Below are 22936 nucleotides of genomic sequence, written 5' to 3'. Positions count from 1 at the left end.
CTGGTTGGATCTCCTTGCAGCCCAAGGGACTCTCAAGAGTCTTCTCCAGCCCCACAGTTCAAATGCCTGAGTTCTTCAGCGCTCAGCCTTCTTTTGGGTCCAACCCCTGCTGTGTGTTAATAGGAAAGGGAGGGGGAAAGGGAGAGGAGAGGAAGGAAAGAAGCTCTGTAGCTCACTGACGCCTCCCACCAGAGCAACCCGCCCCCCACGCCCTCCGACCCCACCAGCAAGCAGGCAGCCAGGACGGTTGGGCCCTGGCCCCTCTCGGCCCCAGGAAGGGGCCCAGCTCCACAGCCTCTTAATTTCCTCGTTTCTGTCCTACTTCTCTCGCCAGGGCCCTCCCTGACGGTGGGGTGGGTGGGGGTGCTGAGAAAGGCGGGGTGTGGCGCCTCGCAGGGCCTTCCCTCCACACTCCTGCAAGCCCTTCAGCTTCTGCCCTGACAGCCTCTCAGACCTCCGGCTCTCACTGAAGCCTGTTTTTGCTGAACTTGCATTAAACAGAGACCTGGAAACACGGGTCAGCAAAATCCAAACATGAACCTCCTTCAAGAAGCCGTCTGAGGAGCCCCAACCCTTCTGTGAGACGCTATTAACAAACACTGCAAAGGGAGCCGTGTCCCGCTTTGGGTACCGCCAGGCAACGAGCCCCCACCCTCAGATCAAGTTGGAACCCTTACCTCGATTTGCCAGGCTCTGTGCGCCCCCACCCTTGCAGCTCACCTGCCTCATTACCATTCGACTCTGTTAAGCTTTTAGTTAATTTTCTTCCCTTCCTTCCCTCCTTCCTTCCCTCCCTCCTTTTTCCTTCTTTCTCCTTTCTTTCAAATCTCTTCTTCCTCCTTCCCCCTCTGTCTTTCCTTCCTTTCTTCCGTCCTTCTTCCCACTAAATACTGAGCATCTATTTACTCCTGGGTGCTGAGTCAGGTGCTTCAGACAGTTTTCAGGACAAACGGCCTTGGAGTCCTTTCTCCATCCCACATCCTCATGTTTGCAGTCCGCCTTCACACAGAATGCCCACACCTACTCTACTGGATAAAACCTGGTCGTTCTTTAAATTTCAAATGAAACCACAGATGCGTTCTGTTTTCTAACTAACCCTTCCCTGTCTTCCCACCGCCCGTTGTCCAGGTGGAGCTGGGTGCCCCTGGAAGCCCTCTTTCACTACCCTTGTTTGCACACTTCTCCATGGATACCATCCTCCGCTCCCCTGCCTGCATCCTCAACTAAACCGCGAGCTCCTTACACTGCTCAGTCTCTCATCTCTGAATCTTCTGGAGCCAGCTCTCACCACACACCTTTGTGCCATCCAAGCTTCCACCAGCAGGTAACTTACTCCTCTCAAAGAAAATGCAAACCGGAAGACAAAAATGCCTTCAACTCCAGCTTCCAAATCTACATTCGCCTCTACACACTCCCATTTTTACCTCTGGAGATCCAGGTCACTGCCCCCAGCTGTTTACTTAGATGGGATAGATGGAAGTCATTTCCAACTCAGATTATCTGAGACAAACTCATTATCTTTTTTTCCAAGCAGAAGGAAGCCCCTTTTCTGTAGGTCCCCCAAAACACAGGCACCCAAGCTGACACTTAGAGTCAACTCTAAGGCTTTCTTCTTCCTCATCCCCTGTTACACAGAGCTACTGAATACTGTGGATTCTAGAACCTAAATAGAATCCATCTACCTCTCTGCTGCTCTGTTCCACATTTCCACGCTCTATCCCCAAGATTTCTGAACCAATCTCCTAACATGCCTTTCTGCAGCAGCCATGCCTCCTTCCAATCCGTTTTCTACGATGAAGCGAGAGTAATCTTCTTAAGATATCACCAGATGATGTCACTCACTAGCTTAAAACCCATAAAGGCCTTCCCATGGCCTCGAGGACAGCCTCCAAAGTCAGTCACGGAGCTTATAAGGCCACAGGGATCCCAGCCTCTACTTTCTGATCTTGCTTACCTCCAGTCACCCCACCCAGACCCATCACACAGTCTCCAGTGAGACTGAACCTTCAATTAATAAAAACCCCACTGCTTTCCAGGGCCTTCAGGCTGTTATGATCATGACTTTCTCTGCCTGGAATATTCCTCCCCTTCTGACTGCTAGGCTGGGTGTGAATGTCACCTCGTCATCCCTAGTCAAACTTGCCAGGCAGCCCAGGGATAGAGTCACCTCCTCACGTCCCTGTGGCCCCACGGATGCCCTGAGTGTCACGAGGTGGCCTCCTTGGGCCTGCTGTAGCCCAGGTGTCCCTGAGATCCCCAGGGGGGCTCCTTCTGCACCTCATTAACATCGTCCCTATAAATAACAGTGGCACTGACACCAGTCTGCAAAACCAACACAAGCATATTTGATCTGTATAAACAGTGCATATAATATGACATTTCCTTTCAAAACTCCCTCACCACTCGGAAATTCAAATGAGAGCCTGTATTACCCTTGGACTGGAGACTAATGAGGGCATCATAAATATTTGATTAAAACCAGGCCAAATTCTCAGGGTTTTGCCACACAACATTTTTCAGGAGCAACTGCTGAAAGATGACTTGAATACCCCAAGTACTTTTGGAGGGCCGCAAAAGGTGGCATCCTTCTCAAGGATATTCCACCTGCTTCCACTCTTGCACAAGGTGCTGGTTGCTATTTCTCTTGAATATTGTCTTTGCTTTAAAACCATCATCCCCTTCTGGACTGCTGGTCAGTGAGCTGTGTTCATTATGAAGAAATGGTGACAAGAGAAAGGAATACTGGGCTACATTTCAGAAAACCTGACTCTCACCCCAGCTGGACCAGGGTCTAAGCTTAAACACAAAAGATAAACTATTAGAATTCCTTGAAACTTTGCTGTAAAAAATTTCAAAATTCTAAAGTAAACATATCATAAATAAAATTTAAGAAGAATAATATTATAAAATGGTTCTGTCAGTGTGGGGGGAGGTGCTGAATATCCCTTAGCCTCAATGTTTTCTTCTGTAGCTGCTAAGAAAATAAATGGTTGCCAAGATGAGTGGCAAAGAACCCACCCGCCAACGTAGGAGACATAAGAGATGCAGGTTCAAGCCCTGGGTTAGGAAGATTCCGTGGAGGAGGGCATAACAACCCACTCCAGTTTTCTTGCCTGGAGAATCCCATGGACAGAGGAACCTGGCGGGCTATAGGCCACAGGGTTTTAAAGGACCAGACATGACACTGAAGTGACTTAACACACAGCATGTGAAATAAAGCAAAAAAAAAAAAAAAAGCAAAGATGAGAATAGCTTTTGCATACTAGAAATCGATAAAGAAAATATAATAGATTACTAGGTAATAAGCTAGGTTAAGTGTTCAGTCATCACTTTCCTTGTTGAGATTCTCCAAACAATATGACTTAGATGACAAACTAGGAGAGCCCATTTGTATCAGGAGATTAATAATATTCACAATTTTGGACCTATTGATCATACTTTTTGTGGGAATAAACTAATGAAAAATGTGACAGAGTACCTACTTGGAAGAGTTATTTTTACCAAAAGGTACCCTAAAATACTAATAGTAAAAACCTTGAAAGCAATCTAAACAGCCAATAATTGTTGCTATTGTTAAGTCGCTAAGTTGGGTCCAACTCTTTTCCACCCCATGGACTGTAGCCCACCAGGCTCCTCTGCCCGTGGGATTTTTCAGGCAAGAATTCTAGAGTGGATTGCCGTGTCCTCCTGTAGGGCATTTTCCCAACCCAGGGATTGAACCTGTGTCCCCTGCATTGGCAGGCTGATTCTTTACCACTGAGCCACCAGGAAAGCCCAAAAACAGCCGATAATCAGGTCAAATAAGTTCTGGTACACCCTGCAAACAGGTTATTGTGTAGAAAAAAAACCATGATTACAACAACATCTTTAAAAATAAGATTATATTTATGATTAATATAATGTTGAGTATGTAGAGTACAAAATCAAACAGATAATGCAAGTCCATGTGAAAAAAGAAGAAATTGTTTTTAAAAATTGAACTCTCAAAAATCTAAAAGAAATCACTGAATATTATCTATCCTCCAAATAAGGAAAAGAGTTAAGATTAAAAACAAAGGATAAATGATTAATTCTTTAAAATTTTTAAATTCTTTAAAATTTTACTACATAAAAATTTCAAAATTCTGAAGTAAATATATCATAAATAAGATTTAAGAAAAATAGCGTTATTTTTTGACAAGGATAACACTTATTAAAAGACTCATACAAGCTGATAAGAATGTAATCATTCAAATAGATAATGAGATGAAGAATATGAACAGATAATTAAAGCACAAAAAAAAATGATTTTGTTTTTGAATAAATAAATTAAATTTACTATAATTTTTGTCAAATAATCAAGAGCTTTTTATAATCGTAGTCAATGTTAGAGGAGGGAGTTTATGAGGAGAGGGATTTCTGCTGCATTCTGACACATTGTTGGAAGAAATGTAGAAAAAATTTATAAACAAAAATTATAAACATAGATCAAAGGCCCTAACAATGTTCACGTCTTTACCTAATAATTTTATATCTAAGTGTCAGCCCCTGAAGAAACAACCACATAAGCAGATAAAACCTTATATACCTAAGACTATCAGAGGATTATTTAAAGTACAAAAATGAAAACCATGTAAATTGTTATAAGACTAATGAAACATTGGAAGGAGAATATCAATTTTAAAAGTACATAGTCAGTGTATAGTAGATGAATCCATACTCTTCTATTCACACTATTTCTAAGACAAACACAAAATGAAGAGAATTAAAATTTTCAAAAATTTTTTTTTCATAAAACCAGGAGATATATTCTGAAGCAAAAATTGAACTAGCATTAACCGAATATGTTGAAAAAGGATACCCACTATGTCAAAGTCAGAACAGCACGGATTCTTTAAAAAACAGGGGTAGCAGAGAGTCTCCGTGGACAACAGAACAACACTCAGACTTTCTCCCTGACGTAGGTCGCCTCCTACCCCACCACCCTGTCCTGGCCTTTCTCTATCACATAGTTCAGCAGCACAAAACCCATTTGGAGGGGCTCCCTGCTTTACAGATGAAGGGAAACTAAAAACTAACAAATGGCCATCACCAAAATCCTAGTTTGAGAGTAGCAGAAACACTGCAATGCGAAAAGAGATAATAAACATACCTCAGAAAAAGCTTGGTATTCAGTAAAGCTATAGTATGACCTCACATGACCTCATTAAAAGGAATAATAATCTCTGCGAAGGAAAGCATTGAAGTAGAAATATAAGAAGCCAATTTTTAAAAAAGACAACAGAATAAAAACACAATTGGCAAAGAGCTAGAAAAAATAGAAGAGAAAAATAAAATCATCCAATAAGTAAAGATCATAGGAAATAGATTCTGCCATAATAATGACCTGGGGCCTGGAGGACAGACTTGTAAACTGAATGGGATAAAATAGAAAAAAATAACCAAAAGTTTAAAATTATAGAAGAAAATACAATAGTTGTGAAAGATACCAATTAGATCCAAAGTATGCAAAATTGGTGACTGAAATTAATGAACAAAACAGAGAGAACACACAAACTGTCCAAAGAAATAATATTTTTGAAATAAGCACTTGAATCTACTTTTTGAAATGGTCAACGGTTCCCAAATAAGTTGAGGCAGAGAGGCACATTTTATTAGAGTTACTAAACCTCAAAAATAAAGAGGAACGTATGGGTGCCTTATTTTTGACAAAAGAGGCAAGAATATACAATAGGGCAGAGACAGCCTCTTCAATAAGTGGTGCTGGGAAAACTGGACAGCTACATGTAAAAGAATGAAATTAGAATATTTCCTAACACCATACTTGAAGATACACTAAAAATGGATTGAAGACCTAAATGTAAGACCAGAAACTATAAAACTCTTAGAGGAAAACATAGGCATAACCCTCAATGATATAAATCAAAGCAAGATATCCTCTACGACCCACCTCCTAGAGTAATGGAGATAAAAACAAAAGTAAACAAGTGGGACCTGATTAAACTTAAAAGCTTTTGCACATCAAAGGAAACTATAAGCAAGGTGAGAAGGCAACCCTCAGAATGGGAGAAAATAATAGCAAATAAAACAACTGACAAAGGATTAATTTTCAAAATATACAAGCAGATCATACAACTCAATACCAGAAAAACCAACAACCCAATCAAAAAGTGGGAAAAAGACCTAAACAGACATTTCTCCAAAGACATACAGATGGCTAACAAACACATGAAAAGATGCTCAACATTGCTCATTATTAGAGAAATGCAAATCAAAACTACAATCAGGTGTCACCTCACACCGGTCAGAATGGCCATCATCAAAAAATCTACAAATAATAAATGTTGGAGAGGGTGTGGAGAAAAGGGAACCCTCTTGCACTGTTGGGGGGAATGTAAATTGATACAGCCACTATGGAAGATGGTATGGAGATTCCTTAAAAAAACTAGGAAAAAAAACCACCATATGACCCAGCAATCCCACTCCTAGGCACGTACCCTGAAGTGAAAGTCACTCAGTTATATCCAACTCTTTGCAACCCCAAGGACTATAGCCAGCCAGGCTCCTCTGTCTATGGAATTTTCCAGGCAAGAACACTGGAGTGGATTGCCATGCCCTCCTCCAGGGTATCTTCCCAACCCAGGGATTGAACCCAGGTCTCCCTCATTGCAGGTGGATTCTTTACCAACTGAGCTATCAGGGAAGCCAATCTTTCAAAACCTCAGGTTATCTCCAGTTTCACTTGCAATCCTTAGCCCCTTTCAATGTTTTTCAGATAGCTACCACTATTTTGGCCTCAAATCCAAGCTGAAAATATCCAGGTACAGCATTATCCAATAGAACTTTCTGCAATGATGGAAATACTGTGTCTGCACTGTCCCATATGGCAGACACTAGCCCCAGGTGAACACTGAGAGTTTGACATGTACCTAGTGTGACTGAGGAATTGAATTTTTAATTTCACTTAATTTTAATTAATTTAATTTTAAATAGCCACCTGTGTCTAGTGGCTATCATATTAGAGAGTGCATGTCTAGAGGAAGAAGAGAAACATTGAGTGTCAAGGGTAGGGAAATTTTTCCTAAAAGTCCCCAGTGGACTTTCCCAGGTGTCTCTTTGGTCAAAAGCAGGCCACATGCCTACTCCTAAATCAAATATTGGCAAGGAAAATGATTTCCACAGGCAGCTTAAAATAAAATAGGCATATACCCTGAGAAATTTTAAATTGAGGGAGATGCATGTATCTCATTGTTTGTTGCAGCACTATTTACAATAGCCAGAACATGGAAGCAACCTAGATGTCCATCAATGAATGAATAAAGAAATTGTGGTACATATACACAATGAAATATTACTCAGCCAATAAAAGGAACACACTGGAGTCCGTTCTAATGAGGTGGATGAACCTAAAGTCTATTATGCAGAGTGAAGTAAGTCAGAAAGAGAAAGATACATATCATATAGTAATGCATATACACAGAATCTAGAAAGACGGTACCAAAGAATTTATTTGCAAGAAAACAGTGGAGAAATAGACATAGAGAACAGACTTATGGACATGGGGAGAGGGGAGGAGAGGGTGAGATGTATGGAGAGAGTAACTTGGAAACTTACATCACCATGTGTAAAATAGATAGCAGACGGGAATTTGCTGTATGTCTCACGAAACACAAACAAGGGCTCTGTATCAGCCTAGAGGGGTGGGATGGGGAGGGAGATGGGAGGGAATTTCAAGAGGGAGGAGACATACGTACACCTATGGCTGATTCGTGCTGAGGTTTGACAGAAGACGACAAAATTCTGTAAAGCAAGTACCCTTCAATTAAAAACTAAATAAATCAACATAATTATAAATACTCAAAAATAAATAAAGAAGGAATCCTATAGCCAGGGAAAGAAAGTCAACTCATCTACCAAAGTAAAAAGCCAACATACCTTTAGGCTTCTCTCTGAGACAGTCAGTGCTACAATAAAGTGGAAAAACATCTTTAGAGTCCTCAGGGAAAGTCAGAAAATAATTTTATACCCAGCCAAATTTCCCGTTAGAATAAAGAACAAATGATTATTTTTAGACCTTCACAGCTCTATAAAGAGAGTTTCCATTATTTCTTCTTAAAGGAACTATTAAAAGTTGCTCTGTTGCCCATCCTGGAATAAAGAAAGAAGACACTATAAAAAATGGTGATAGTTATTATATTTAATTTAAGTGAACTAATTTAAACAAATATACCAGAGCTATAGGAAAATGTTGCTATCAAGTAAAATGTATATTCTATCAGCTACTACATTGAAACTGTAAAAATATCAGAAGCAGAAGGGAAAGTTATGATATGAATGCCAATCTCCTCTTTTTGTGTAATGAGGGCTGAAAGATGGATACAAAAATCTTTAAATCTGATGAATAAAGAAAACATGTAAGTGTATTGTTTAAAGGTGTGAAGTATTCACTTGAATAAATAAAAATAATAATGTAACAAACCAAAATCAAGTGGTATGGAGAAGAAGGAGAAAGGGCAGGTGGGAGCAAATCAAGAACCTTACCATGTATGCATTTCAGTAAATATTGTCTGAAAAAGTAAGAACAGTGTATAGTCTATAAATTTATAGCAATAAATGCAATTATTAGAAGAAGTGAAAGAAAAGCCACAATAGACTTTCTAGAATATTAGGAGAAAACTGAACCATATGTGCACATACATGCAAACATACACACACACTCTTCAAAGCACATTTCGACATTAGAATGTCGGACAAGGATAAATCCAAGGCACAGAGATTTAAAGGAGATCTGACCATTTTTAATGAGTAAACAAGCCACAATGGAGATGAGGTAGCCTTGAATCTTTATACAACAATGAAAATAACAGCAAAATTAATGAGCAAAAATGTAGTAAATGCAAGAAAAGCAGAAAAAACACAAAATAATGTTAAGATATTTAATGTACCTCTCAGCCTATGAGAATAATAATTTAAAAGAGATAAAGTAAAATAAAACATGAATCTACAATCATCTCAAAATAAAAAGGCTTTAGATACCAAAAAAAAAAATAAAGTCAGGATACAGACAACCCAAATAGTGTATGATGAACTAATTTATGGATATTTGATATATATAATTACACAATATATAGAATTGATTTGTATGCTTATGAAACATTCAGGGTTTGAAGCTGCAACAACAGCTGTCTCTGGCTGATTAAGCACAAAAATGGAATTCATCAAAGATAATCAGCGGTTCACAGAAATTGGACCATGTCTGAGAAGCCATGCTAAAGGACACACCCTCAGGAAGAGTCCCCAGATCGTGATTATAAAGTGGGCTGATGGGGACACTCTCTTCACTGCCAGCTCAAAGCCCCTTCTGTCCTAGGACTCAACCCTGCTCTGCCTACTGGTCTTAAATCCTTCCACTTGCTAAATTCTGGTTTGAGGCTTGTATACGTTTCTCAAGATGCTCACTTCCCAACAGAAGTGCCACCATGGTGAACGTTCTTAGTGGGGTCTGAGCCAGGTGCCTGAGTTTAGCCACAAAAGTGGTCCAGGGAGGGGAGTAATTTTATGAGTCCCGCCACGGGGAGGCTTTGAGCAAGCCTTTGGGCTTAACACACTCCAATCATAGCAAAGGTGTCCTCAAAAGTCTTGGCAGCCTCAACAACTGGCAGACATCTGCCCCAAGTCACTACAAAAGTGATCTGTGGGAGGAGGCTTTATGTGTTCTTTTCAAGGTCCTATGGAATATTTACCAAAAATGTGTAATCAAGAGGTCACAAAGAAAACCTCACCAAATGTTCTCAAACAGCAACAGGTCAGATATTTTCTAAACACAATGTAATAGAATAAAAATGGCAGAGTGGTGAGGACTGTATGTCCACCTGGAAATTAATAAAATAAGACACACGTGCACACAAACTCCATCTTGAAAGGAATTCTCCTTAATGGTAGAACATCTTCCTAACTTAATAGTTACAATTTTTTGTCATACATTGAAATGAATTAGCCATGGATTTACATGTATTTCCCATCCCGGTCCCCCCTCCCACCTCCCTTTCCACCCGATCCCTCTGGGTCTTCCCAGTGCACCAGGCCCAAGCACTTGTCTCAAGTAATTAGCCTCCAACTAATAAAAATAAATGGAAAAAACATAGTTACAATTATAGGAACACTAAGCCCCTAACCAGTTTTGCTAAAACCGCATTTGAAACAAAATGTTCAAATTTTTAAAATGTTACTAGGAAAAATCAATTAAAATATAGGAAGCATTTAACTAAAAAAACAAGGAAAAGATCAGTGCAAGAAATATGAGATAAGCAGAAGCAATCAAAATGAGTGCAAATGATTAAAAACAGAAAACAACAAATTTTTTTAAAAGTTGGTAGGAAAAAATAAATTTAAGAACTTGTTTAACAACAAGTCATTTTTTAAAAAGCTTGGATAAGCTAGTCAAGAAAATAAATCTTTGAAAGTACAAATACCTAAATAAAAATGTGAGAATTAAAAAATAAGCAGAGAAATGGAAAATAAAGAAAACAATGCGCTTAAGACTGTACAAATAAAACTCTTAATGAAACTGATGAATTTTTTTAGACACAATAAATGAACAAATTGATCTCAGATGAATAGATTATTTGATCAAAAATGCTATCATAGAAGAAACTGAAGACTTTTTTTAAAAAGCTGTTCTTCCAAAAAGCCCTCGATTGAGATGGTTCTGTGGGTGAACTCCTTCAAATCCCTAAAGAACGGGTTCTTTCTATGTCCTTTCATTACTCGGCAGCATAGGGAAAGGATGGAGGCTTCTAAATTCTTTTTGTGACGCCACCCTAACATTGATTTTTAAACCTGACAGAAAGCATAAAATAAAACTACAGACCAAGCTTGCATATGAATATTGATGAAAAATCCTAAATAAAATATTAGCAAATAGAATCCGGCAGCACATTAAACGGGTTTGAAGATGGCAATCTAAGCATAAGCTAAGCTCCTCTCTCCCTGCACCCGGTTCATAGAAATGATAGTAAAGCTCTTTTTAAAAACAAATAAATGCACACCCTCAAAAATAGAATGGAGGTCCTCTCAGAATGCCAGAGCAGTAACAAACCCCTGAGAGAAAGCAAAAGAGGGAAAATGCTGCTGAGACATGGAGGCTTGAACATGTTCCTTCCTGAAACGCCACTCACTCAGATGACAGTGAAGTAATATTTTTAAAGACATAAGCCCAGAAGAACAAGGGAGACATGTATTAGTTTTATTGCTATATGGCTAAGCCCCAAGTCTCATGAGTCAACTGAAAAGAAGTTTATTTCTCAATAGCAAAAAAAAAAATTCTGCCCAAGACAGTGTGATAGAGAGAGACTCTACTCCCAGAAATTCAGGGATCAAGTCTCAGCCACTTTCCACCATCTGTGGAACTCCGCAGATGGCTCCCCGGGGACGCCCCAGGGATTCCCCAGGTGGCCCCAGTGGGCAGTGGACATCCCGCTGAAGGAAGGGAGAAGGGAGGCTCGCTGTGGGGAGTTTCATGAGCCAGTCGTGGAGTGGTGTGTATCTCCTCTGCCCGCGTTCTGCTGACCACTACTCAGCCCCAAGGTCTCAGGTACCTGCAAGGAAAGTTGAAAACATATGTGCCCGGGGGAAAGTGCACTGAACACCTGCTGAGTCCCAGAACATGTCATCTTTCCAGGTAGCAAACACCTATTTCACTTCTCTTTGCATAAAATAGAATATATTCAACCATACATACTCCTGGGAAAACAGCTCCAAATCCAGTAAACTCAATCCAGCCTCTTCATTCAGCCCAGAGTCCAGGCTATATGTTTCCCCCGTCACCAGGTTCAGATGTGGGGAAACTACAGATAGTCAAGCCCCAGAAAGATGGGGAGGTCGTCTTGAAGCAATGACTTAGAGAAGGATAAGGGCAGAAGTCAGAAATCGGCACTCAGGAAGAGTTTACAGATGACAACTTCAAGCCACATAGGAAAGCTGACATGATACAAGTTATCTAAACACAACCAAGCGAAAGTGGATCTTTTCCTAAGGAAGAGGAAATAATTATGCTATTGGGAAAAGACTCCAAAAATAAGAATAAATCTCTCAAAGTGATATAAGAATGAATAGTAAATATACAGCAAGATAGATACTGTGTTGTTGTATGTGACTATTTAAAAAAAATAAGTATTACTTCCAACTAATAAAAATAAATGAAAAAAAATAAAAATAAAAAATTTTTTAAAAAGTAGTAAAATAAAATAAAATTAAAATTAAAAAATAAGTAGCATCAAGTACTAAGCTAATAGATTTAAACAAGAAGCCATGTCATTGTAAAATACAGAATGGTGGCCAAAATTCTCAATATTTAAACCATACATGGGACACACTCAGACTAAACTTAATGAAATAGAACATAAGACTGAGAAATTTAACAAGACTGTAGTATAGAGATGAAGAGACAGGAAATGTCCATGGGAAATTAAAATATTTGAAAGAATGCTGGAAATGTCCAAAGCTATGACCAATAGGAGTTTGGAGGAAGAGAAGGCAAGATGGGGAAAAATATTTAAAGAGATGATAGCTAAGAATTTTTCAAACATAAAGAAATACGTGAGTCCCAAGATAGTGTATACTGAGTGCAGAGTAATATAAACAAAAGTCTACATTTGGATATGTTGTAGAGAAATATCAGAATATCATGAATAAAAAGATTTAAAAGGCAAACAGACAGTAAAGACAGTCAGTCAGTCAGTTCAGTCGCTCAGTCATGTCCAACTCTTTGCAACCCCATGAATCGAGGCACGCCAGGCCTCCCTGTCCGTCACCAACTCCCGGAGTTTACTCAAAAGACAGACAACCTTCAAATAATGAAATTCTCAGGAGGAATAACAGAAGGTATCAAGTTGAGGTAACTTATTAATCATAGGTATTTCCTAAAAGAAGACTGGTTACATTGTGGCATCTAGGTAATTGAATGCCACACAGCTATTTAAAGAGTTAAAGAAATCTGAATGTCCCCTTAGCATGATATCCAATATTGAAGGGGAAGAAAAAAGGAACAGTCTAAAGTATACCCTGCTGCTGCTAAGTTGCTTCAGTCGTGTCCGACTCTGTGTGACCCCATAGATGGCAGCCCACCAGGCTCCCCCCTGTCCCTTGGATTCTCCAGGCAAGAACACTGGAGTGGGATGCCATTTCCTTCTCCAGTGCATGAAAGTGAAAAGTGAAAGTAAAGTCGCTCAGTCGTGTATGACTCATAGCAACCCCGTGGACTGCAGCCTACCTGGCCCCTCTGTCCTTGGGATTTTTTCAGGCAAGAGTGCTGGAGTGGGGTGCCATTGCCTTCTCAGAAAGTGTACCCAAATGTGTATACACAAGCAATCAAAAAACAGCAACATGTGTATGGAATATATAGGAGACACATTTGCACACGTGGTTGTTCTGTTGCTAAGTTGTGTCCAACTCTTTACCACCCCATGAACTGCAGCCTGTCCAGCTTCCCTGTCTTTCACCATCTCCCTGAGTTTGCTCAGAGTCACATGCATTGAGTCGGTGATGCCGTCCAACCATCTCATCCTCTGTCATCCCCTTCTCCTCTCATCCTCAATATTTCCCAGCATCAGTGTCTTTTCCAATGAGTCGGCTCTTTGCATCAGGTGGCCAAAGTGGTGGAGCTTCAGCTTCAGCAGCAGTCCTTCCAATGAATATTCAGAGTTGATTTCCTTTAGGATCAACTGGTATTTCCTTATAGTCCTAGGGACTCCCAAGAATCTTCTCCAGCACCACAGTTTGAAAGCATCAATTCTCCAGTGCTCAGCATTCTTTATGGTCCAACTCTCACATCCATATATGACTACTGGAAAAACCATAGCTTTATACAGACCTTTGTCACAGAGGCTCTTGGAAATTTTTAGAAAAGCTTGTAAAAAAGGTCACATTTGGGTAGCTGAAAAAGCTGGAGCTTAGAGGAAGAGAGATTTCTTTTTCACCATATATGCTATACACTGTTTGAAATTTTAAAATGTGTTTATACAATGCTTTCTCAGAAATAATTTCAAAACATTTCCAAACTGCATTGCAGACATCGGTGAAATAGAATGACATCATAATATTGAGGGATTATGGGTGTTATTTCTTTCCCCTTGCACTTTGCATTCTAAATTTTCTGCAAAGATTAGATAATGATGTTATAATCAGGGAAAATAAACTAAAATAGAAACAACTTTAATGTAAGTGGAAGTGCAATTTTCAGTTAAGTGCCCTTTCATGTAAATATAGGAAACTAAGAACTTTAGCCTTGGGAGGCATAAAATGGTGGTAGAGCTAGACTCGATCAGGGCCACATGGAGAAATGCTTGTGACATAACATTGAGAGGAAAGGAAGAAAAGTGTGTAAAATGAGGAATATATTCTACTTCTTTAGAGTTAATTAGTCTTTGTTTTCCCTCTGGACAAGCAATGGTTGTTTTTTTCTGTTTTATAAATGCATAGAGACTTTATTTTCTTGGGCTCCAAAATCACTGCAGATGGTGACTGCAGCCATGAAATTAAAAGACATTTGCTCCTTGGAAGAAAAGCTATGACCAACCTAGACAGCATATTAAAAAGCAGAGACATTACTTTGCCGACAAAGGTCCATCTAGTCAAACTTCGGTTTTCCCAGTAGTCATGTATGGTTGTGAGAGTTGGACCATAAAGAAGGCTGAGCACCAAAGAATTGATGCTTTTTAATTGTGGTGTTGGAGAAGACTCTTGAGAGTCCCTTGGACTGCAAAAGCTCAAACCTAGTCCATCCTAAAGGAAATCAGTCCTGAATATCCATTGGAAGGACTGATGCTGAAGCTGAAGCTCCAATCTTTTGGTGATCTGATGCAAAGAACTGACTCACTGGAAAAGCCCCTGATGCTGGGAAAGATTGAAGGCAGGAGGAGAGGGGGACGACGGAGGATGACATGGTTGGATGACATCACCGACTTGATGGACATGAGTTTGAGCAAGCTCTGGGAGTTGGTGATGGACAGGGAGGCCTGGTGTGCTGCAGTCCATGTGATCGCAAAGAGTCGGACATGACTGAGTGACTGAACTGAACTGAGAGACCTTTATACAGAGAACATCTCAGAAAACTTCTTGGCCATAGATGCTAAAAGGGGAAATGTTCAGATGGTTAGACAGCATCTTGCATGCAATAAATCCTCAAAATCTATTTCCTGCATATTTGTCCTCTCCCAGTTTGTCCTATGGAGCTTTAGAAGGAGCCAGGATACAGCAAAGCAAAGAGGCAAAATCAACCTGTAGAAACTACCCTATCTAGTTTTCCCAAATCAGTGAACAGTACCAGGTGTTCCAACCAAAATCACCCATTTCTCTCTTCTCCTAACTATTCACATAGAATCCATAAGCAAGTTCAGTTGATTCCATCCCCAAGTATATCTGGAACAATGTCATTCTCTTCCACCTCCATGGCCACCACCCGACTTGTGTAACCTCTCCACCTGCTCCCGCTTCAACAATTCACATTGTGAGTTAGCATTTCCTGCTTGGAAATCTTCTGAACAATGTTTCATGGCAGCTTCTTCGTCACTGTTTCTCAGCATCAATCGTGTCTTGACTGCGTACTCAGTCTCTATCCCATTCCCCTTCTTTAAGGTTTGCTCTATAACAGGTCACTCTTCCTGATTGATGGATAAATCATTGACAGTTTGTCTGCCATTCCTGTTAGAATGTAACACAATAGGAGTGGGGTCCTTGGCTGCTGTATTCACCAAAAAATTCCCAAAGACAAGACGGAGATAACACATGGCAGGCCTATAGTAAATTCTTGATGAATAAATGAATAAGCCGAAACATTCAGTGTATATCCTCCACCAGACTGTGAGCATCTGGAGAGGAGACTCAACGCTGTGCCTGCTTGCATCCCTAACTTCTGGTGCACGCAGTGTTGTTTAGTCACTCGATCCTGTCTGACTCTTTGTGACCCCACAAGGGTCAGCCATGACCCTCAGCCCACGAGGATCCTCTGTCCATGGGATTTCCCAGGCAAGGAGACTGGAGTGGGTTGCCATTTCCTTCTCTGGAGGATCTTCCTGATACAGGTATCAAACCCACATCCCCTGCACTGGCAGGTGGATTCTTCACGCTGAGCCACTGGGCTGAAGAACCAGCACACACAGTAGGGCATCAACAAAGCCTGTTGGGTTAATGAAAATCACGGCATGCATCCCTCAGGACTGTGCTACATACAGGGGTAGAGATTACAAGCAGAGAGGCCACTCTCAAGCCTCCTCCCTCCATAAACAATTACCCTAATTATGTTCATAGAAGGCATTTACAAAAAGTTGACTATGTGTCAGGAGTGTCTCACATGCTTTACCCATACTAACTCATCTTTTTTTTTTTTAATTTCTCTATTTTACTGAGATCAGCATACATTTTTGGTCTTCCCTGATAGCTCAGTTGGTAAAGAATCTGCCTACATGCAGGAGACCTGGTTCAATTCCTGGGTCAGGAAGATTTACTGGAGAAGGGATAGGCTGCCCACGCCAGTACTGTTGGGCTTCACTAGTGGCTCAGCTGGTAAAGAATCCACCTGCAATGTGGGAGATCTGGGTTCAACCCCTGGGTTAGGAAGATCCCCTGGAGAAGGGAAAGGCTACCCACTCCAGTATTCTGGCCTGGAGAGTTCCATGGACTGTACAGTCCGTGGGATCACAGAATCAGACATGACTGAGCGACTTTCACTTTCACTTCACTTTCAAGCATATACTTTACATGAGATGCATCCTTAATAGGTATTTAAGTGTAGCCCGCAATATTGTTATCTACAAGCACACAGTTATGCAGCGGGTCACTTAATTATTTTAACAGCCCCATACATAGATCAGGAGCTAACTTCATGCCCACTTTAGCGATAAGAATACTAAGGCACGGACAGGAAGAGTTAGAGCCAAGTCCGAATTTAGACTCATCACCGGGGCTCTTGAGAGCTCATCCACTTTGCCCACCTGTCCCGACCACCACCTTTCTGTCTAAGCTCTGCTTACCTTCAGGATGACCCTATCCAAAGCCACTAGCCCTAAGTGACACTCATGTAAATCAATTACAGTTACATACATATGAAAATCCAGTTCCTTGGTGACATTAGCAAGGCTGTCTGTCAATAGCCACATGCAACTTGCTGCTGCCTTATCAGAGTGCACAAAGAATCTCTCTTTTGTGGCAGAATACTCTCAAACTCACTGCCTTGGAACATGGATCCTTCAAGGGCAAAGATCATATCATACATTTATCATAATTTTTGGTAAGATGAAAGGGTCAGCTCCAATAATTAACATAGCAGAAATCCATTAATAAATATTCAACATTCATTCCTGAGGCATGTCTTTATCTCCTGATGGCAAATTGGGATACCTTGTCACTAATAAGCAAGTGTTCATGTGGGTCTTACTCTCTACTCCTCCTAAGGAGGAAGGTTTAAGCCCTTCCATTCCCAGTGTTGCTCACTGCACCCCATGCAAGAGCCAGCTTCCTTTACCTGCTTATTCTCCTCCTAATTGGGGATGTTTATTGTAGTCTTTGTTCTTACGTCTTTTTCTCAACAAATATTTCTAACTGTTTAGCAGTTCTGCACTTTCAAAACCCAGGAGAGAAAGCTTGAAGTCAGGATCTATAAAAAATGTCTGCAACACTCAAAGCAAAGTCTTCCAAGATTGTGATTCTATTTTTTTTGTTAAATTTTCTTCAGTAGCTATCTTCAAATCCCATAGCATTCTAATGGATTTTCAGAAGCATGTTAATCAAGACCTGCTGCTTCATTGGCAAGAGCCAGAGATATTTGCAACATATTTGCAACTGTTCAGTAAAAGCAACATACGTGAAGGTCCTACTATGTGCCTGCCTTCTGTTAGGCACTGGGACTTTGGAAAGTTCCTACTATGTCTCTGGTCTGATGCTAGGAACTGGGTGTTTGGAGGTGGTCTCTGGACATCCAAGGGCTCCCCAACTTATGGAAAAGTGGGACATATGAATTTCCATTCTTTCCTTCACTCATTCAATCAGTATTTATCAAGTACCTACTGTATGCTGAGCATTGTGCTAAGCAGTGGTATATAAGAGTGTGCAAAACAGCATGAATTCCTGCCTTTTTAGAAGTTGTAGTGGGGAAGACAGTCTATGAGCAAGTAGTATACAAATATGCAATATATCACATGCAGATAAGCAATGCTAAGAAAATCAGGCAGAGAGCAGAGGTTGTAAGGGCGGTGCTAGGCCCAGGGGCAGGAGAGGCTCTTTGATGAGGTGATGTGATCAGAGATTAGGGCAGAAGGTGGAAGGAGTCACAGCCTTGCCCCGGGAGGTGCTCAGCCTTCCCGAGGAGGAATCGGGGTCAGCAGGGGAGGAGGGCATCTCTGCAAAGGGAGAGAGAGTCTCACAGGTGCTAGAAGGACTTTGGATTTGATTCTGAGCATTCTGAGCGGTTGTGACTTCACAGATTCCCATGTCAGAGAAAGCTCTCTGTACAGAGAACAGACACAGCGGACGAGGATGGAGACAAGGACTCGGCTGGGCGAGAACGACAATAATAACCCTGGGGAGAGGCCACTGGGTCTCAGGCTGGGCTGGTGGAGCCAGCAGGGTCTGCTGATGTCGGGTAGGGGAGGAAGAGAGAGGATGGGAGGAGGACCACACAGTCAGTCAGGATCACGTGAGAGTCTGCGGTGAGGATGTGCACAGGTCTTAGGGACACACAGAGGATGACACCTGGCCAGGAGGGCCAGAGGTTCCTCGAGAAGTTTGATTTTCTGATAAACAATCTTTTTCTTAATATTGTTGCTGTTGATCAGTCACTAAGTTGTGTCTGACTCTTTGTGACCCCATGGACTCCAGCAAACCAAGCCTCCCCATCCCTCCGCATCTCCCGGAGTTCACCCGAGTTCGTGTCCATTGAATTGGTGATGCCATCCAACCATCTCATCCTCTGCCACCCTCTTCTCCTTTTGCCTCAATCTTTCCCAGCATCAAGGTCTTTTCCAATGAGTTAGCTGTGGGTATGCCCTATTCGATACTTAGCACATACTCATACTTTCCAGATGGTACAGTGGTAAAGAATCTGCCTGCTAATGCCAGAGAGAGGTTCGATCTCTGGGTCGGAAGGTCCCCTGGAGAAGGAAATGGCAACCCACTCCAGTTTTCTTGCCTGGAGAATCCCATGGACAGAGGAGCCTGGTGGGCTACAGTCCATGAGGTTGCAAAGAATCAGACACGACTAAGAACACACACAGTTTTACACTAAAAAAGGTATTTATTGTTCATCTGAAATTCAAATTGAACAGGCTGTTCTGTGTTTTATCTGGCAAATGGACCAACCAAGGGCTAAGTGAGGTATTGAAGACTGGTAGGTCTGGGTCATGTAAAGAAGAAATGCGTCTCACGAGGAGGGACTCACTCCTGTCCCTTCTCTGAATTTCTGTGGGGCTTCCAGAGAGCAGGACTCACACATCTGGTGGGTTGTGTGTATGGAGTAGGGAGTGCGGCTGCACATAACCCACGTCCAGGGTCTCCAGAAGTCGGAAATCGCATCAAGGATCAGCGTTCTGGGGAAGCTCCCTTTAACTTAGGTTTAAGAAGAGTTTTCTCTTAAAGCCTAGAGGGTACAAGGCTCATTCATGTACATTGTTCACAGAGGAGAGGCCAAGATGCCCATCACGGGCTCCTTCCTTCCTAAAGGTCTGCCTTGTGTAAGCTGGAGCTGGAATGGACAGGATTTAGAGACGGGTTAATCGTCCGAACCACCTGTGCACAAAATATCCAGGACCGTCTACCGTGTCTTAAGGGATGCTTTCAGTGTTCTGTACAAGTCCACACTCAGGCCTGATGGGCTTCAGGCACTGCTCACTTTTTCTACACTGTTTATCCCCACCCCTACTCCCCCCCAAAAAATGGTATCAACAAAGTGAGAAGGGAAGAGCTTGTTGAGCTGGACAGATTGCTTGAACAAACACGGAAAGGTAGCTATGTGTGCTGTGATCAGGGGACAGTGAAGAAATCAGCCTGATCTGAAGGGGCTCGGGAGAGAACAGAAGCTTTGTGTGAACCTTGCTTGCTGGCCACCGGCCTGTCTGTCCACTCTGGTGGGAAGTTTGGAAGACCTTGGTGATGGAAAGAAATAGACAGCGCAGCAGGAGGAACGCCAGAGAGACAGGCTGCTTTCCAGAGCCTATTCGCAAAAATAGCCGAGGGTGAGGATGAGAAAACACCCTGCTTTCGTGAGATTTTTATTAAGAAGCAGACTAAGACGTTAAGTAACTGCCTCTTTGAGTGCACATCCTTGGCCAGGAAACAGCCAATGATTTCAGAGAACTGTATTATTACTTTGTGTTTGCTTATCTTTTTCTCTCCTTACCTGATAATCATCTGTAGCTCTATCTGTCTTTTTAAGGACATGTGAGAAAATAGAAAAGGTTACAGAGGACAGTCGAAGAATTGCATATTATTACCTGGCTTTCCAGAGCTGACTATGCAATTGTTTGTTTTTGATGAGATAACAATGAAGATAGAATTGTTCAAAGCAAATGCTGTTCAAATTTCGTGCAGCCAGAGCTCACTGCCCCAGTCTCATGGAGGGCTGCTCCCTCCCAACACTGAGGATCTCCCACCCCCATAGTCACCACCAATGGAACAAAGGGTGGAAGGTAAAAGCCCTTTCTCTTTGACCTCATACGTCCATTGGGACCAATGATATTCCTGTGGCATTGGGATGGCGCTAATTTCTGGGTACCAGGTTCTTACTAAAGTCTCCCAAACAAGCCCTTTTTGCTGAACCCTTTATACCTATATATTTGTGAACTCTTCCTGATTAAACACCCTCCTGCTTTTCCTGATCCACCTGCATTCCTCCAAAAGTGTCTTTTTCCTCTGTAACACTTTCCCCCATCACCCCAGCATATTTCATCACAGTGCCCTTTTTCCCATGGAGGCCACATGTTTCACATTTTAAGGAGGTGTTCCCTCTTCTTTACTCCCAGGTCTACCTTCCCATGGGTCCGTGAGCTCCCCAGGGCAGGAACCATGTCTCTGCATTTCTGGAACACTGTGCCTGCCACAGAGTTACCTCTCCTCGGATTTTTGTCCAGTGAATGAATACATAACAAAATGGGTGAGTTTCCTAGGAGTAGAAAGAGAGTATTATTTCAGGAGCCTTCTATATTCTGTGTGGCAGACTCTCCATCTTATTCCTATAATACTCCTGGATGATTTTGCATTTTAAAAAAGAATCATGTTGACTATTTTTTAAAATTTTTATTAGCCTATAGTTGCTTTACAGTGTTGGGATAGTTTCTACCATATAGCGATGTGAGTCAGCTTTATGTATATATTTGTCTCTTTTTTCCTTGGATTTCCTTCCCATTTACATCAGCACTGAGTGTGGTTCCCTAAGCTGTACAGTAGGATGTCACTAGTTATCTATCTTATACATAGTACCAGTAGTATATACGTGTTAATCCCAATCTCCCAGTACACCCCACTCCCCGCCTTTCCCCCTTGGTCCTCATACATTTGTTCTCTATGTCCGTGTCTCCATTTCTGTTTTACAAATAAGGGAATCAGGCTGATTCTTTATGAGTCAGACGACAGATGTGGCACCCATCCATTAACATAATGAAGGGAGCAGCTCTGCCTGACATCAGCCCTCCATACTGTCTTCAGTCTCACCCAGAAAGCAGTACAGGCTCGAGTGAAAGACTCTGGGCTCCCGTGTCCAGCCACTCCGAAAGCACACTCAGGCTCTGTGGCCTCCATTCTTTACAGCCTTGGGGAAATAACCTTTCACTACTCTCAGCCTCAATTTCCACACACACGAAAAACAGGAAAACAAAAGTATCAACCACATAAGAATGTTGTAAGCATAAGATGAGCTAACACAGGCAGGGCTTAGCCCAACTCCTGCTGCAGCATTAATAAAATACTAGGTATTACTTTGGTACCATCCTTTATTTTCATGCATCCACGCAGCTGTTTATTACTTCATCCCTTCAGCAGAGATGCCTGTAGGTCTAGCTTCATACTACACAATTGACACCACATACAGAATGGTTTTCACAAACCCATGAAAAGTTCTTGGGCACAGTCCAGAGCTTCTTGTCCTTCTCTCTCCTGCACTCCACTGCCCAGACCAAACTTTCTGTCTTCTAGGATCCCGATCTCATGATGCATCTTCCATGGATGGCTCCACCCTTCCCAGATCTGATGACTTAGCCGTGGAACGGCTTTGGCTTTCTGTATGCAAGCTTGGTGTCAAGATTGGTTCACCTGCTTCCTCCGCCTACTTGAAAGCTGCTACATATCATATCTGCACTAGTCCAGGCCCTGAGATCTCACACTGGGAGAAGAATTTAAATTAGATGTTTGATGCGGTTCCTTTTAGATAATGAGGTAGCACTGAAATGGAAAATTTCACACCTTCTGAGTTCTCTGTAAGTAAAATTGAATATAGATAATCTTTGGGAAGGGATCTGCCAGGGTTTATTTATAGCTGGGTTAATGAGAGTGGGGGGAGGTAGAGTGTGGTGTGTACCAGATTCTGACTAGACACTCACTGTTTCAGTTACTCACCGCTGTGTAACAAACAACTCCAAAACTCAGTGGATTAAAACAACAATGCAATCTTTTTACTGCTCATGATTCAATGGGTCAAGAATTTGGAATATATAGAGAATATATTCAACATGATTTTATATATAATCTTCCCTGGTGGCATAGTGGTAAAGAATCCACCTTCAGTGCAGAAGATGCAGGTCCAGTCCCTGGGTCAGGAAGATCCCCTGGAGAAGGAAATGGCAACCTACTCCAGTATTCTTGCCTGGAAATGTCCATGGACAGAGGGGCCTTGCAGGCTATAGTCCATGTGGCTGCAAACAGCCAGACACAACTGAGTGAGCACACACACGCATAACACTGTTATAAAACCTCTTTA

At 41.7% G+C, this 22936-nt stretch overlaps 1 long non-coding RNA gene across 1 annotated transcript; it reads left to right on the top strand.

Moving 5' to 3' along the window:
* The first annotated feature begins 18513 nt into the window (after window positions 1-18513).
* Window positions 18514-22721, top strand: LOC110140601 (uncharacterized). Its single transcript, XR_002314795.2, has 3 exons — window positions 18514-20654; window positions 20988-21118; window positions 22156-22721. It is a non-coding gene; the product is annotated as an uncharacterized lncRNA (long non-coding RNA).
* Window positions 22722-22936: the final 215 nt, after the last annotated feature.

This window comes from Odocoileus virginianus, chromosome 16 (genome assembly GCF_023699985.2).
Source record: "Odocoileus virginianus isolate 20LAN1187 ecotype Illinois chromosome 16, Ovbor_1.2, whole genome shotgun sequence".
NCBI classification, from domain to species: domain Eukaryota; kingdom Metazoa; phylum Chordata; class Mammalia; order Artiodactyla; family Cervidae; genus Odocoileus; species Odocoileus virginianus.
The sequence above is the reverse complement of the archived record's forward strand: the minus strand, read 5'-3'. Positions and strand labels throughout refer to the sequence as shown.